The following is a 15,326-nucleotide window of genomic DNA, read 5'->3' on the forward strand; positions in this document are numbered from 1 at the left end:
ACTCATTAAAACACTCTTCGTGACGTCAAAGGGAACTCGAATAACTTTAACTCAAAACTCTCATTTCTTTTCAAAGATTCAATCTTTATACAATAAAAATTTTAAGTGACTCAATAGGTACCTTGATCGAAGTAATTTCATTCAAAGATTCAATCTTTATTCATTAAAACACTCTTCGGGATGTCAAAAGGAACTCGAATAAGTTTAACTCAAAACTCTAATTTTCTTTCAAAGATTCAATCTTTATACATCAAAAAGATCTAGTAACATAAAAGGTTCCTTTATTGAGGAATTTTCATTTGAAAATTCAATCTTTGGTCATTAAACACTCTTCGCGACTTCATATGTAACTCGAATAAGTTAAAACTCAATACTCTCATTTTTTTCAAAGATTCCATCTTTATACATTAAAAAGGTCTACTGACTGACATAATAGGTACATTGATTGAGATAATTTCGTTCGAAGATTCAATCTTTACTTATTAAAACACGCTTCGTGACGTCGAAGGGAACTCAAATAACTTTAACTCAAAACTCGAAGTTCTTTACAAATATTCAATCTTTATACATTAAAAAGGTCTAGTGACATAATAGGTACCTTGATTGAGGTAATTTCATTCAAAGATTCAATATTTACTCTTTAAAACACTCTTCGAGACGTCGCAGGGAACTCGAATATGTTTAACTCAAAACTCTCATTTTCTTTCAAAGATTAAACCTTTATACATTAAAAAGGTCTAGTGACATAATAAGTACCTCTATTGAGGTAATTTCATACAAAGATTCAATCCTTACGCGTTAAAACACTATTCGGGACGTCATAGGGAACTCGGATAGGTTTAACTCATAACGCTCATTTCTTTTTCAAGATTCAATCTTTATATATAAATGGTCCAGGGACAAAATAAGTCCCTTGATTCAAGTAATTTCAATCAAAGATTCAATCTTTACTCGTTGAAATACTCTTCGGGATGTCATAGGGAACTCGAATAAGTTTAACTCAAAACAGTCTTTTTCTTTCCAAGATTCAATCTTTATACATTAAAAAGGTCTAGTAACATAATAGGTACCTTTACTAAGGTATTTTCATTCAAAGATTCATTATTTAGTCATTAAAACACTGTTCATGACTTCATAGGTAAATCGAATAAGTTAAACTCAGAACTATCATTTTATTCCAAAGATTCAATCTTTAGATATTAAAAAGGTCTAGTAACATAATAGGTACCTTTATTGAGGTGTTTTCATTCAAAGATTCAATCTTTGTTCATTAAAACACCCTTCGCGACTTCATAGGTAACTCAAATATGTTAAATTCAAAACTCTCATTTTCTTTCCAAGATTCAATCTTTGTACATTAAAAAGGTCTCGTGACATAATAGCTACCTTGATGGAGGTAATTACATTCAAAGATTCAATATTTACTCCTTAAAACACTCTTTGGGACGTTACAGGGAACATGAATAAGTTTAACTCAAAACTGTCGTTTTCTTTCAAAGATACAATCTTTATACATTAAAAAGGTCTACAAACAAAATAAGTACCTTTATTGAGGTATTTTCATTCAAAGATTCAATCTTTAGTCATTAAAACACTCTTCGTAACTTCATAGGTAACTCGAATAAGTTGAACTCAAAACTCTCATGTTCTTTCAAAGATTCAATCTTTATACATTAAAAAGGTTTAGTGACAGAATAGGTACCTTGATTGAGGTAATTTCATTCAAAGATTCAATCTTTACTCATTCAAACACTCTTCGTGGCGTCAAAGGGAACTTGAATAACTTTAACTCGAAACACTCATTTCTTTTCAAAACGTCAATCTTTATAAATTAAAAAGGTCTAGTGATGTAATAGCTACCTTGATTGAGGTAATTTCATTCAATGATTCAATCTTTACTCATTAAAACACTCTTCGGGACGTTACAGGGAAGTCGAATAAGTTTAACTCAAAAATCTCATTTTCTTTCGAAGATTCAATCTTTATATATTAAAAAGGTCTAGTAACAGAATTGGTACCTTTATTGTTGTATTTTTCATTCAAAGATTCAATCTTCAGTCATTAAAACACTCTTCGCGATTTCATAGGTAACTCGAATAAGTTAAACTCAAAACACTCATTTTCTTTCAAAGATTCAATCTTTATACATTACAACGGTCTAGTGGTAGAATAGGTACCTTGATTGAGGTAATTTCATTCAAAGATTCAATCTTTACTCATTAAAACACTCTTCGTGACGTCAAAGGGAACTCGAATAACTTTAACTCAAAACTCTCATTTCTTTTCAAAGATTCAATCTTTATACAATAAAAATTTCAAGTGACTTAATAGGTACCTTGATCGAGGTAATTTCATTCAAAGATTCAATCTTTATTCATTAAAACACTCTTCGGGATGTCAAAAGGAACTCGATAAGTTTAACTCAAAACTCTAATTTTCTTTCAAAGATTCAATCTTTATACATCAAAAAGATCTAGTGACATAATAGGTTCCTTTATTGAGGAATTTTCATTTGAAAATTCAATCTTTGGTCATTAAAACACTCTTCGCGACTTCATATGTAACTCGAATAAGTTAAAACTCAATACTCTCATTTTTTTCAAAGATTCCATCTTTATACATTAAAAAGGTCTACTGACTGACATAATAGGTACATTGGTTGAGATAATTTGGTTCAAAGATTCAACCTTTACTCATTAAAACACGCTTTGTGACGTCGAAGGGAACTCAAATAACTTTAACTCAAAACTCGTAGTTCTTTACAAATATTCAATCTTTATACATTAAAAATGTCTAGTGACATAATAGGTACCTTGATTGAGGTAATTTCATTCAAAGATTCGATATTTACTCTTTAAAACACTCTTCGAGACGTCGTAGGGAACTCCAATATGTTTAACTCAAAACTCTCATTTTCTTTCAAAGATTAAACCTTTATACATTAAAAAGGTCTAGTGACATAATAAGTACCTCTATTGAGGTAATTTCATACAAAGATTCAATCCTTACGCGTTAAAACACTATTCGGGACGTCAAAGGGAACTCGGATAGGTTTAACTCATAACGCTCATTTCTTTTTAAAGATTCAATCTTTATATATAAAAGGTCCAGGGACAAAAGAAGTCCCTTGATTCAAGTAATTTCAATCAAAGATTCAATCTTTACTCGTTCAAATACTCATCGGGATGTCATAGGGAACTCGAATAAGTTTAACTCAAAACAGTCTTTTTCTTTCCAATATTCAATCTTTATACATTAAAAAGGTCTAGTAACATAATAGGTACCTTTACTAAGGTATTTTCATTCAAAGATTCATTATTTAGTCATTAAAACACTGTTCACGACTTCATAGGTAAATCGAATAAGTTCAACTCAGAACTATCATTTTATTCCAAAGATTCAATCTATAGATATTAAAAAGGTCTAGTAAGATAATAGGTACCTTTATTGAGGTGTTTTCATTCAAAGATTCAATCTTTATTCATGAAAACACTCTTCGCGACTTCATAGGTAACTCGAATATGTTAAACTCAAATCTCTCATTTTCTTTCTAAGATTCAATCTTTGCACATTAAAAAGGTCTAGTGACATAATAGCTACCTTGATGGAGGTAATTACATTCAAAGATTCAATATTTACTCCTTAAAACACTCTTTGGGACGTTACAGGGAATATGAATAAGTTTAACTCAAAACTCTCATTTTCTTTCAAAGATACAATCTTTATACATTAAAAATGTCTACTAACAAAATAAGTACCTTTATTGAGGTATTTTCATTCAAAGATTCAATCTTTAGTCATTAAAACGCTCTTCGCAACTTCATAGGTAACTCGAATAAGTTGAACTCAAAACTCTCACATTGTTTCAAAGATTCAATCTTTATACATTAAAAAGGTTTAGTGACAGAATAGGTACCTTGATTGAGGTAATTTCATTCAAAGATTCAATCTTTACTCATTAAAACACTCTTCGTGGCGTCAAAGGGAACTTGAATAACTTTAACTCGAAACACTCATTTCTTTTCAAAACGTTAATCTTTATAAATTAAAAAGGTCTAGTGATGTAATAGCTACCTTGATTGAGGTAATTTCATTCAATGATTTAATCTTTACTCATTAAAACACTCTTCGGGACGTTACAGGGAACTCGAATAAGTTTAACTCAAAAATCTCATTTTCTTTCGAAGATTGAATCTTTATACATTAAAAAGGTCTAGTAACAGAATTGGTACCTTTATTGTGGAATTTTTCATTCAAAGATTCAATCTTCAGTCATTAAAACACTCTTCGCGATTTCATAGGTAACTTGAATAAGTTAAACTCAAAACACTCATTTTCTTTCAAAGATTCAATCTTTATACATTACAAAGGTCTAGTGGTAGAATAGGTACCTTGATTGAGGTAATTTCATTCAAAGATTCAATCTTTACTCATTAAAACACTCTTCGTGACGTCAAAGGGAACTCGAATAACTTTAACTCAAAACTCTCATTTCTTTTCAAAGATTCAATCTTTATACAATAAAAATTTCTAGTGACTTAATAGGTACCTTGATCGAGGTAATTTCATTCAAAGATTCAATCTTAATTCATTAAAACACTCTTCGGGATGTCAAAAGGAACTCGAATAAGTTTAACTCAAAACTCTAATTTTCTTTCAAAGATTCAATCTTTATACATCAAAAAGATCTAGTAACATAATAGGTTCCTTTATTGAGGAATTTTCATTTGAAGATTCAATCTTTGGTCATTAAAACACTCTTCGCGACTTCATAGGTAACTCGAATAAGTTAAAACTCAATACTCTCATTTTTTTCAAAGATTCCATCTTTATACATTAAAAAGGTCTACTGACTGACATAATAGGTACATTGATTGAGATAATTTCGTTCAAAGATTCAATCTTTACTCACTAAAACACGCTTCGTGACGTCAAAGGGAACTCAAATAACTTTAACTGAAAACTCGTAGTTCTTTACAAATATTCAATCTTTATACATTAAAAAGGTCTAGTGACATAATAGGTACTTTGATTGAGGTAATTTCATTCAAAGATTCAATATTTACACTTTAAAACACTCCTCGAGACGTCGTAGGGAACTTGAATATGTTTAACTCAATACTCTCATTTTTTTCAAAGATTCCATCTTTATACATTAAAAAGGTCTACTGACTGACATAATAGGTACATTGATTGAGATAATTTCGTTCAAAGATTCAATCTTTACTCATTAAAACACGCTTCGTGATGTCGAAGGGAACTCAAATAACTTTAACTCAAAACTCGTAGTTCTTTACAAATATTCAATCTTTATACATTAAAAAGGTCTAGTGACATAACAGGTACCTTGATTGTGGTAATTTCATTCAAAGATTCAATATTTACTCTTTAAAACACTCTTCGAGACGTCGCAGGGAACTCGAATATGTTTAACTCAAAACTCTCATTTTCTTTCAAAGATTAAACCTTTATACATTAAAAAGTTATAGTGACATAATAAGTACCTCTATTGAGGTAATTTCATACAAAGATTCAATCCTTACGCGTTAAAACACTATTCGGGACGTCATAGGGAACTCGGATAGGTTTAACTCATAACACTCATTTCTTTTTAAAGATTCAATCTTTATATATAAAAGGTCCAGGGACAAAATAAGTCCCTTGATTCAAGTAATTTCAATCTAAGATTCAATCTTTACTCGTTGAAATACTCTTCGGGATGTCATAGGGAACTCGAATAAATTTAACTCAAAACAGTCATTTTCTTTCCAAGATTCAATCTTTATACATTAAAAAGGTCTAGTGACATAATAGCTACCTTGATTGAGGTAATTATATTCAAAGATTCAATATTTACTCCTTAAAACACTCTTCGGGACGTTACAGGGAACATGAATAAGTTTAACTCAAAACTCTCATTTTCTTTCAAAGATACAATCTTTATACATTAAAAAGGTCTACTAACAAAATAAGTACCTTTATTGAGGTATTTTCATTCAAAGATTCAATCTTTAGTCATTAAAACACTCTTCGCGACTTCAAAGGTAACCCGAATATGTTAAACTCAAAACTCTCATTTTCTTTCCAAGATACAATCTTTGTACATTAAAAAGGTCTAGTGACATAATAGCTACCTTGATTGAGGTAATTACATTCAAAGATTCAATATTTACTCCTTAAAACACTCTTCGGGACGTTACAGGGAACATGAATAAGTTTAACTCAAAACTCTCATTTTCTTTCAAAGATACAATCTTTATACATTAAAAAGGTCTACTAACAAAATAAGTACCTTTATTGAGGTATTTTCATTCAAAGATTCAATCTTTAGTCATTAAAACACTCTTCGCAACTTCATAGGAAACTCGAATAAGTTGAACTCAAAACTCTCATGTTCTTTCAAAGATTCAATCTTTATACATTAAAAAGGTTTAGTGACAGAATAGGTACCTTGATTGAGGTAATTTCATTCAAAGATTCAATCTTTACTGATTAAAACACTCTTCCTGGCGTCAAAGGGAACTTGAATAACATTAACTCAAAACACTCATTTCTTTTCAAAACATCAATCTTTATAAATTAAAAAGGTCTAGTGATGTAATAGCTACCTTGATTGAGGTAATTTCATTCAATGATTCAATCTTTACTCGTTAAAACACTCTTCGGGACGTTACAGGGAACTCGAATAAGTTTAACTCAAAAATCTCATTTTCTTTCGAAGATTCAATCTTTATACATTAAAAAGGTCTAGTAACAGAATTGGTACCTTTATTGTGGTATTTTTCATTCAAAGATTCAGTCTTCAGTCATTAAAACGCTCTTCGCGATTTCATAGGTAACTCGAATAAGTTAAACTCAAAACACTCATTTTCTTTCAAAGATTCAATCTTTATACATTACAAAGGTCTAGTGGTAGAATAGGTACCTTGATTGAGGTAATTTCATTCAAAGATTCAATATTTACTCATTAAAACACTCTTCGTGACGTCAAAGGGAACTCGAATAACTTTAACTCAAAACTCTCATTTCTTTTCAAAGATTCAATCTTTATACAATAAAAATTTCAAGTGACTTAATAGGTACCTTGATCGAGCTAATTTCATTCAAAGATTCAATCTTTATTCATTAAAACACTCTTCGGGATGTCAGAAGGAACTCGAATAAGTTTAACTCAAAACTCTAATTTTCTTTCAAAGATTCAATCTTTATACATCAAAAAGATCTAGTAACACAATAGGTTCCTTTATTGAGGAATTTTCATTTGGACATTCAATCTTTGGTCATTAAAATACTCTTCGCGACTTCATATGTAACTCGAATAAGTTAAAACTCAATACTCTCATTTTTTTCAAAGATTCCATCTTTATATATTAAAAAGGTCTACTGACTGACATAATAGGTACATTGATTGAGATAATTTCGTTCAAAGATTCAATCTTTACTCATTAAAACACGCTTCGTGACGTCGAAGGGAACTCAAATAACTTTAACTCAAAACTCGTAGTTCTTTACAAATATTGAATCTTTATACATTAAAAAGGTCTAGTGACATAATAGGTACCTTGATTGAGGTAATTTCATTCAAAGATTCAATATTTACTCTTTAAAACACTCTTCGAGACGTCGCAGGGAACTCAAATATGTTTAACTCAAAACTCTCATTTTCTTTCAAAGATTAAACCTTTATACATTAAAAAGTTATAGTGACATAATAAGTACCTCTATTGAGGTAATTTCATACAAAGATTCAATCCTTACGCGTTAAAACACTATTCGGGAGGTCATAGGGAACTCGGATTGGTTTAACTCATAACGCTCATTTCTTTTTAAAGATTCAATCTTTATATATAAAAGGTCCAGGGACAAAATAAGTCCCTTGATTCAAGTTATTTCAATCAAAGATTCAATCTTTACTCGTTGAAATACTCTTCGGGATGTCATAGGGAACTCGAATAAGTTTAACTCAAAACAGTCATTTTCTTTCCAAGATTCAATCTTTATACATTAAAAAGGTCTAGTAACATAATAGGTACCTTTATTGAGGTGTTTTCAATCAAAGATTCAATCTTTATTCATTAAAACACCCTTCGCGACTTCATAGGTAACCCGAACAAGTTAAACTCAAAACTCTTATTTTCTTTCCAAGATTCAATCTTTGTACATTAAAAAGGTCTAGTGACATAATAGCTACCTTGATTGAGGTAATTACATTCAGAGATTCAATATTTACTCATTAAGACACTCTTTGGGACGTTACAGGGAACATGAATTAGTTTAGCTCAAAACTCTCATTTTCTTTCAAAGATACAATCTTTATACATTAAAAAGGTCTACTAACAAAATAAATACCTTTATTGAGGTATTTTCATTCAAAGATTCAATCTTTAGTCATTAAAACACTCTTCGCAACTTCATAGGTTACTCGAATAGGTTTAACTCAAAACTCTCATGTTCTTTCAAAGATTCAATCTTTATACATTAAAAAGGTTTAGTGACAGAATAGGTACCTTGATTGAGGTAATTTCATTCAAAGATTCAATATTTACTCATTAAAACACTCTTCGTGACGTCAAAGGGAACTTGAATAACTTTAACTCGAAACACTCATTTCTTTTCAAAACGTCAATCTTTTTAAATTAAAAAGGTCTAGTGATGTAATAGCTACCTTGATTGAGGTAATTTCATTCAATGATTCAATCTTTACTCATTAAAACACTCTTCGGGACGTTACAGGGAACTCGAATAAGTTTAACTCAAAAATCTCATTTTCTTTCAAAGATTCAATCTTTATACATTAAAAAGGTTTAGTAACAGAATTGGTACCTTTATTGTGGTATTTTTCATTCAAAGATTCAATCTTCAGTCATTAAAACACTCTTCGCGATTTCGTAGGTTACTCGAATAAGTTAAACTCAAAACACTCATTTTCTTTCAAAGATTCAATCTTTATACATTACAAAGGTCTAGTGGTAGAATAGGTACCTTGATTGAGGTAATTTCATTCAAAGATTCAATCTTTACTCATTAAAACACTCTTCGTGACGTCAAAGGGAACTCGAATAACTTTAACTCAAAACTCTCATTTCTTTTCAAAGATTCAATCTTTATACAATAAAAATTTCTAGTGACTTAATAGGTACCTTGATCGAGGTAATTTCATTCAAAGATTCAATCTTTATTCATTAAAACACTCTTCGGGATGTCAAAAGGAACTCGAATAAGTTTAACTCAAAACTCTAATTTTCTTTCAAAGATTCAATCTTTATACATCAAAAAGATTTAGTAACATAATAGGTTCCTTTATTGAGCAATTTTCATTTGAAGATTCAATCTTTGGTCTTTAAAACACTCTTCGCGACTTCATAGGTAACTCGAATAAGTTAAACTCAAGACTCTCACTTTTTCAAAGATTCCATCTTTATACATTAAAAATGTCTACTGACATAATAGGTACATTGATTGAGATAATTTCGTTCAAAGATTCAATCTTTACTCATTAAAACACGCTTCATGACGTTAAAGGGAACTCAAATAACTTGAACTCAAAACTCGTAGTTCTTTACAAATATTCGATCTTTATTCATTAAAAAGGTCTAGTGACATAACAGGTACCTTGATTGAGTTAATTTGATTCAAAGATTCAATATTTACTCTTTAAAACACTCTTCGAGACGTCGCAGGGAACTCGAATATGTTTAACTCAAAACTCACATTTTCTTTCAAAATTTAAACCTTTATACATTAAAAATGTCTAGTGACATAATAAGTACCTCTATTGAGGTAATTTCATACAAAGATTCAATCCTTACGCGTTAAAACACTATTCGGGACGTCATAGGGAACTCGGATAGGTTTAACTCATAACGCTCATTTCTTTTTAAAGATTCAATCATTATGTATAAAAGGTCTAGGGACAAAATCAGTTTATTGTTTCAAGTAATTTCAATCAAAGATTCAATCTTTACTCGTTGAAATACTCTTCGGGATATCATAGGGAACTCGAATAAGTTTAACTCAAAACAGTCATTTTCTTTCCAAGATTCAATCTTTATACATTAAAAAGGTCTAGTAACATAATAGGTACCTGTACTAAGGTATTTTCATTCAAAGATTCATTATTTAGTCATTCAAACACTGTTCACGACTTCATAGGTAAAACGAATAAGTTAAACTCAGAACTATCATTTTATTCCAAAGATTCAATCTTTAGACATTAAAAAGGTCTAGTAACATAATAGGTACCTTTATTGAGGTGTTTTCATTCAAAGATTCAATCTTTGTTCATTAAAACACCCTTCGCGACTTCATAGGTAACTCGAATAAGTTAAACTCAAAACACTCATTTTCTTTCCAAGATTCAATATTTGTACATTAAAAAGGACTAGTGACATAATAGCTACCTTGATTGAGGTAATTACATTCAGAGATTCAATATTTACTCCTTAAACCACTCTTTGGGACGTTACAGGGAACATGAATTAGTTTAACTCAAAACTCTCATTTTCATTCAAAGATACAATCTTTATACATTAAAAAGGTCTACTAACAAAATAAGTACCTTTATTGAGGTATTTTCATTCAAAGATTCAATCTTTAGTCATTAAAACACCCTTCGCAACTTCATAGGTAACTCGAATAGGTTGAACTCAAAACTCTCATGTTCTTTCATAGATTCAATCTTTATACATTAAAAAGGTTTAGTGACAGAATAGGTACCTTGATTGAGGTAATTTCATTCAAAGATTCAATATTTACTCATTAAAACACTCTTCGTGACGTCAAAGGGAACTTGAATAACTTTAACTCGAAACACTAATTTCTTTTCAAAACGTCAATCTTTTTAAATTAAAAAGGTCTAGTGATGTAATAGCTACCTTGATTGAGGTAATTTCATTCAATCATTCAATCTTCACTCATTAGAACACTATTCGGGACGTTACAGGGAACTCGAATAAGTTTAACTCAAAAATCTCATTTTCTTTCAAAGATTCAATCTTTATACATTAAAAAGGTTTAGTAACAGAATTGGTACCTTTATTATGGTATTTTTCATTCTAAGATTCAATCTTCAATCATTAAAACACTCTTCGCGATTTCATAGGTAACTCGAATAAGTTAAACTCAAAACACTCATTTTCTTTCAAAGATTTAATCTTTATACATTACAAAGGTCTAGTGGTAGAATAGGTACCTTGATTGAGGTAATTTCATTCAAAGATTCAATCTTTACTCATTAAAACACTCTTCGTGACGTCAAAGGGATCTCGAATAACTTTAACTCAAAACTCTCATTTCTTTTCAAAGATTCAATCTTTAAACAATAAAAATTTCTAGCGACTTAATAGGTACCTTGATTGAGGTAATTTCATTCAAAGATTCAATCTTTATTCATTAAAACACTCTTCGGGATGTCAAAAGGAACTCGAATAAGTTTAACTCAAAACTCTAATTTTTTTTCAAAGATTCAATCTTTATACGTCAAAAAGATCTAGTAACATAATAGGTTCCTTTCTTGAGGAATTTTCATTTGAAGATTCAATCTTTAGTCATTAAAACACTCTTCGCGACTTCATAGGTAACTCGAATAACTTAAACTCAATACTCTCTTTTTTTTCAAAGATTCCATCTTTATACATTAAAAAGGTCTACTGACATAATAGGTACATTGATTGAGATAATTTCGTTCAAAGATTCAATCTTTACTCATTAAAACACGCTTCGTGACGTCAAAGGGAACTCAAATAACTTTAACTCAAAACTCGTAGCTCTTTACAAATATTCGATCTTTATACATTAAAAAGGTCTAGTGACATAACAGGTACCTTGATTGAGGTAATTTCATTCAAAGATTCAATATTTACTCTTTAAAATACTCTTCGAGACGTCGCAGGGAACTCGAATATGTTTAACTCAAAACTCTCATTTTCTTTCAAAGATTAAACCTTTATACATTAAAAAGGTCTAGTGACATAATAAGTACCTCTATTGAGGTAATTTCATACAAAGATTCAATCCTTACGCGTTGAAACAATATTCGGGACGTCATAGAAAACTCAGATAGGTTTAACTCATAACGCTTATTTCTTTTTAAAGATTCAATCTTTATATATAAAAGGCCCAGGGACAAAATCAGTTCATTATTTCAAGTAATTTCAATCAAAGATTCAATCTTTACACGTTGAAATACTCTTCGGGATGTCATAGGGAACTCGAATAAGTTTAACTCAAAACAGTCATTTTCTTTCCAAGATTCAATCTTTATACATTAAAAAGGTCTAGTAACATAATAGGTACCTTTACTAAGGTATTTTCATTCAAAGATTCATTATTTAGTCATTAAAATACTGTTCACGACTTCATAGGTAAATCGAATAAGTTAAACTCAGAACTATCATTTTATTCCAACGATTCAATCTTTAGACATTAAAAAGGTCTGGTAACATAATTGGTACCTTTATTGAGGTGTTTTCATTCAAAGATTCAATCTTTATTCATTAAAACACTCTTCGCGACTTCATAGGTAACTCGAATAAGTTAAACTCAAAACTCTCATTTTCTTTCCAAGATTCAATCTTTGTACATTAAAAAGGTCTAGTGACATAATTGCGACCTTGATTGAGGTAATTACTTTCAAAGATTCAATATTTACTCCTTAAAACACTCTTTGGGACGTTACAGGGAACATTAATAAGTTTAACTCAAAACTCTCATTTTCTTTCAAAGATACAATCTTTATACATTAAAAAGGTCTACTAACAAAAGAAGTACCTTTATTGAGGTATTTTCATTCAAAGATTCAATCTTTAGTCATTAAAACACTCTTCGCAACTTCATAGGTAACTCGAATAGGTTGAACTCAAAACTCTCATGTTCTTTCAAAGATTCAATCTTTATACATTAAAAAGGTTTAGTGACAGAATAGGTACCTTGATTGAGGTAATTTCATTCAAAGATTCAATATTTACTCATTAAAACACTCTTCGTGACGTCAAAGGGAACTTGAATAACTTTAACTCGAAACACTCATTTCATTTCAAAACGTCAATCTTTTTAAATTAAAAAGGTCTAGTGATGTAATAGCTACCTTGATTGAGGTAATTTCTCTCAATGATTCAATCTTTACTCATTAGAACACTATTCGGGACGTTACAGGGAACTCGAATAAGTTTAACTCAAAAATCTCATTTTCGTTCAAAGATTCAATCTTTATACATTAAAAAGGTTTAGTAACAGAATTGGTACCTTTATTATGGTATTTTTCAATCAAAGATTCAATCTTCAATCATTAAAACACTCTTCGCGATTTCATAGGTAACTCGAATAAGTTAAACTCAAAACACTCATTTTCTTTCAAAGATTAAATCTTTATACATTACAAAGGTCTAGTGGTAGAATAGGTACCTTGATTGAGGTAATTTCATTCAAAGATTCAATCTTTACTCATTAAAACACTCTTCGTGGCGTCGAAGGGAACTCGAATAACTTTAACTCAAAACTCTCATTCAAACACTGTTCACGACTTCATAGGTAAATCGAATAAGTTAAACTCAAAACTATCATTTTATTCCAAAGATTCATTCTTTAGACATTAAAAAGGTCTAGTAACATAATAGGTACCTTTATTGAGGTGTTTTCATTCAAAGATTCAGTCTTTATTCATTAAAACACTCTTCGCGACTTCATAGGTAACTCGAATAAGTTAAACTCAAAACTCTCATTTTCTTTCCAAGATTCAATCTTTGTACATTAAAAAGGTCTAGTGACATAATAGCTACCTTGATTGAGGTAATTACATTCAAAGATTCAATATTTACTCCTTAAAACACTCTTTGGGACGTTACAGGGAACATGAATAAGTTTAACTCAAAACTCTCATTTTCTTCCAAAGATACAATCTTTATACATTAAAAAGGTCTACTAACAAAATAAGTACCTTTATTGAGGTATTTTCATTCAAAGATTCAATCTTTAGTCATTAAAACACTCTTCGCAACTTCATAGGTAACTCGAATAAGTTGTACTCAAAACTCTCATGTTCTTTCAAAGATTCAATCTTTATACATTAAAAAGGTTTAGTGACATAATAGGTTCCTTGATTGAGTTAATTTCATTCAAAGATTCAATCTTTACTCATTAAAACACTCTTCGTGGCGTCAAAGGGAACTTGAATAACTTTAACTCGAAACACTCATTTCTTTTCAAAACGTCAATCTTCGGGACGTTACAGGGAACTCGAATAAGTTTAACTCAAAAATCTCATTTTCTTTCGAAGATTCAATCTTTATACATTAAAAAGGTCTAGTAACAGAATTGGTACCTTTATTGTGGAATTTTTCATTCAAAGATTCAATCTTCAGTCATTAAAACACTCTTCGTGATTTCATAGGTAACTCGAATAAGTTAAACTCAAAACTCTCATTTTCTTTCAAAGATTCGATCTTTATACATTACAAAGGTCTAGTGGTAGAATAGGTACCTTGATTGAGGTAATTTCATTCAAAGATTCAATCTTTACTCATTAAAACACTCTTCGTGGCGTTAAAGGGAACTTGAATAACTTTAACTCGAAACACTCTTTTCTTTTCAAAACGTCAATCTTTATAAATTAAAAAGGTCTAGTGATGTAATAGCTACCTTGATTGAGGTAATTTCATTCAATGATTCAATCTTTACTCATTAAAACACTCTTTGGGATGTAACAGGGAACTCGAATAAGTTTAACTCCAAAATCACATTTTCTTTCGAAGATTCAATCTTTATACATTAAAAAGGTCTAGTAACAGAATTGGTACCTTTATTGTGGTATTTTTCATTCAAAGATTCAATCTTCAGTCATTAAAACACTCTTTTCGATTTCATAGGTAACTCGAATAAGTTAAACTCAAAACACTCATTTTCTTTCAAAGATTCAATCTTTATACATTACAAAGGTCTACTGGTAGAATAGGTAACTTGATTGAGGTAATTTCATTCAAAGATTCAATCTTTACTCATTAAAACACTCTTCGTGACGTCAAAGGGAACTCGAATAAATTTAACTCAAAACTCTCTTTTCTTTTCAAAGATTCAATCTTTATACAATAAAAATTTCTAGTGACTTAATAGGTACCTTGATCGAGGTAATTTCATTCAAAGATTCAATCTTTATTCATTAAAACACTCTTCGGGATGTCAAAAGGAACTCGAATAAGTTTAACTCAAAACTCTAATTTTCTTTCAAAGATTCAATCTTTATACATCAAAAAGATCTAGTAACATAATAGGTTCCTTTATTGAGGAATTTTCATTTGAAGATTCAATCTTTGGTCATTAAAACACTCTTCGCG

This window comes from Cornus florida, unplaced genomic scaffold (genome assembly GCF_030987335.1).
Source record: "Cornus florida cultivar Cherokee Brave unplaced genomic scaffold, ASM3098733v1 CherokeeBrave_3.0.0_Hap2_Chr03, whole genome shotgun sequence".
Taxonomy (NCBI): Eukaryota; Viridiplantae; Streptophyta; class Magnoliopsida; order Cornales; family Cornaceae; genus Cornus; species Cornus florida.